Here is a 2,722-nt window from a genome sequence, read left to right as displayed (position 1 = left end):
ATAAAATCTAGCTAATAATTACAGGATGGCATCAGTTTGCTAAGCTCATCAAGAATCCTGCTGGTGTAGAATATGAATGAAGGGTGACTCCCCAGGAAAGTACTTGATGACTGTGATTCTCTTATCTGATCAAGTCGTTAAACAAGAAAAAAAATGATGTGAAGCATTACAATGCAAGCTTGGAAAAACAAAACAAAGTCAGACATTTTCCTCAGAAATCAATATGATGGAAAAGTTGTTCTACTTCACCAATAATGATTCTTTTTTTTTTTTAACTGAGCTTTTTTATTAGAAAGACAATAGTACATAATTTAGCCCTTGCTATAAGTATTCAATAAAAAAGTGGAGATATTTTTACTCCCATGTAATTGTCACATACAGTCTTTTTTCTCTACTTCTGCCTCATTCTCTCTGTGTCACTTTAGTATGCGTATCTCCTGTACATTTTTTCTCCTCTGTACACATCTGTGCCATGGCTTCTGGTGTCATTTCTTCTGCTTTGCTCTGCCCTGGGACTCTGCTGTGGCCGTTTTCTTATCTCCCTTTGCTTGTGACTACCAGGACTTCTGCTCCGGCTTCTCCTGCTCCTTTCCTCCCTGCCATGGCTTCTGCTGCTCCCCTCCTTTCTTTCAGAGCCTCTCTTCTCTGGGCTATGATTACGACTTCTGGACTTTTTGTCAGAATCGGAATGGCTCCATTTGCTGTTCTCCCTGAACTCTCGCGTTTTAAGAACTTGGGCTTTTCCTTGGCTTTTTCCCGGTTGTGGTGACTGCTAGAAAGTTCTTCATGAAGTTTTCTCTTCTTAGACTTCTCCTTCTCTTCAGAATCACTGTTGTTATGCCCTGAACACTTGCTTTTCTTTCTTTTCTTCCTTTCTATTTTTTTTTCTTTATTGTCACTCTCACTCTCACTACTGCTTTCTGAAGTCTCAGTAGAGGAGGAGGAGGAGGAGGAGGAGGAGGAGGAAGAGGAAGAAGAGGACTTATGTTTTTGTGCTTACTTCTGCTCTTCTGAAACTTTTTCTTTTTTCTATCTTTTTTCTTTTTCCTCTTCTCCAGTCGATCTAATTTCCTGAGAAGTTTCTGTTTTTGTTTGGTTGTTAGGGACTTTAAAAATTCAACTTCTGGATCTTCTTCACCCTCACTTGCCACATACTCCTGTGATGGATCATTTGCGGTCAAGTTTCTCCCCAGTACATTTCATTTCAGTGCAAACCCACTGTTTCTCATCTCCGCTATTAGCTCCGAGGAGTGCATCGATGGCCCTGAGCCATCAGTAGGAACCGAACTTGCATTGATTCCAGAAAGACCAAACAAAGGACATTCTCGATCTGTGTTGACATGACCCCATTTGTGACATTTAATGCACCTCACATTTCGAACCTGAATACCAAAGGGCTGATCTCTGATGTTTACGTCATCTTTCGCATATTTTTCTCGTGGGGCTCCTTTCTGCCATTCAAATTTGTATTCGGTCTCTCCTTCTGTTTCTTCTTTCTCTTTGTTTTCTTTTTTAGCTCCTGCTGGGGCTTCATACATGAAATTAAGGCCATTCTTTACACGTTCATCTCCCATAAGCAATCTATTATCATATGATTCTTGTTCTTTAAGATATTGCTGCATCAATTCTTCTTGTTTCTTCTTATCATATGATATTTTCTGTTCTGCCATCCATACTTTTTTGATGTTGGATTTGGAGGCAGGATGAAAGTCTTTCTTACACATGAAGTTGGCGAAGGATTTTCCCATCTTGGAACTGGAGCTAGGGAAAGCAGCACCTAGATCTCACCAATAATGATTCTTAAGTCCCATGAGTCTACGCTTGTCCTGCTCTCGCTATACATATTCATCTCACTTTTCAAATTTTTTTCCTTCAGAAACTTAGCAGTGCCTCCCCAAGGTGAAATTAGGTGCATTTTCCACTTACTAAATCCCACTTACTAAACCTTACTAAAAAAAATCACTTGCCATTTTCATTTTATTATTACCAGTGTTGTTTTTTCTTCTAAAGTGGCAGTTGTATGGCAGGGGGTCCGTTTTCACTCCTGTATTTCAAATTCCTAGCATAATACCTCATATTTATTGGCCAGTCAGTAAGTGTTTCCTAATTTGCCTTAAAGAAAAACTTCAATCTCATTTTATGAGATGGTCTAATTCCATTCCTTTTCACTCATAAATGTAAATTCTTTTCCTCTTTACGCTTCTGGTTCATTCTTAATCTACTCTTAGAAACTACTCAAACTCAAGATTTTTTTTCTCCTCTACTCTCCTAAAGTCAGTTACAGAAACCACAGGTCTTCATTTTTTCAAGACAATTTCAAATTTATGTGTTTGTTACCTATATAAAAAACTAAAAATCCTGATTCTTAATCTTTGTCTGATACCGTACTACACAAAAATATCTAGATAGATTGTACTGAATTTGAGATTGGTTCATTTAAAATATTGACTACATAGCAAGTATTAATAAAAGAAAAAACATTTGGAGGCTCTGGAGGGAATTAAAGGATATATACACACACACACATACATATATGATAATCAAACATATATAATGATACATATATATATAGTAACCAATATAGTAATAACATATACATATATACAATAATACATATATACTTATATATGTATATATGTACAATAATATATATGTATTATTGTATTATTTCTCCAAACAACTGTAGGTACTTATTTTTGAAGAGTTACAAGTGGGCAACTCT

General features: G+C 36.7%; 1 pseudogene across 1 annotated transcript; it reads right to left on the bottom strand.

Moving 5' to 3' along the window:
• Positions 1–402: 402 nt before the first annotated feature.
• LOC104675659 lies at positions 403–1,779 on the bottom strand (annotated as a pseudogene). Its single transcript, XR_004060067.1, has one exon. The product of XR_004060067.1 is annotated as a corepressor interacting with RBPJ 1 pseudogene (transcript).
• Between the last annotated feature and the right edge of the window lie 943 nt (positions 1,780–2,722).

The sequence above is a fragment of the Rhinopithecus roxellana genome, chromosome 11 (genome assembly GCF_007565055.1).
Source record: "Rhinopithecus roxellana isolate Shanxi Qingling chromosome 11, ASM756505v1, whole genome shotgun sequence".
Classification (NCBI taxonomy): domain Eukaryota; kingdom Metazoa; phylum Chordata; class Mammalia; order Primates; family Cercopithecidae; genus Rhinopithecus; species Rhinopithecus roxellana.
This window is presented reverse-complemented; position numbering and strand designations above follow the sequence as displayed.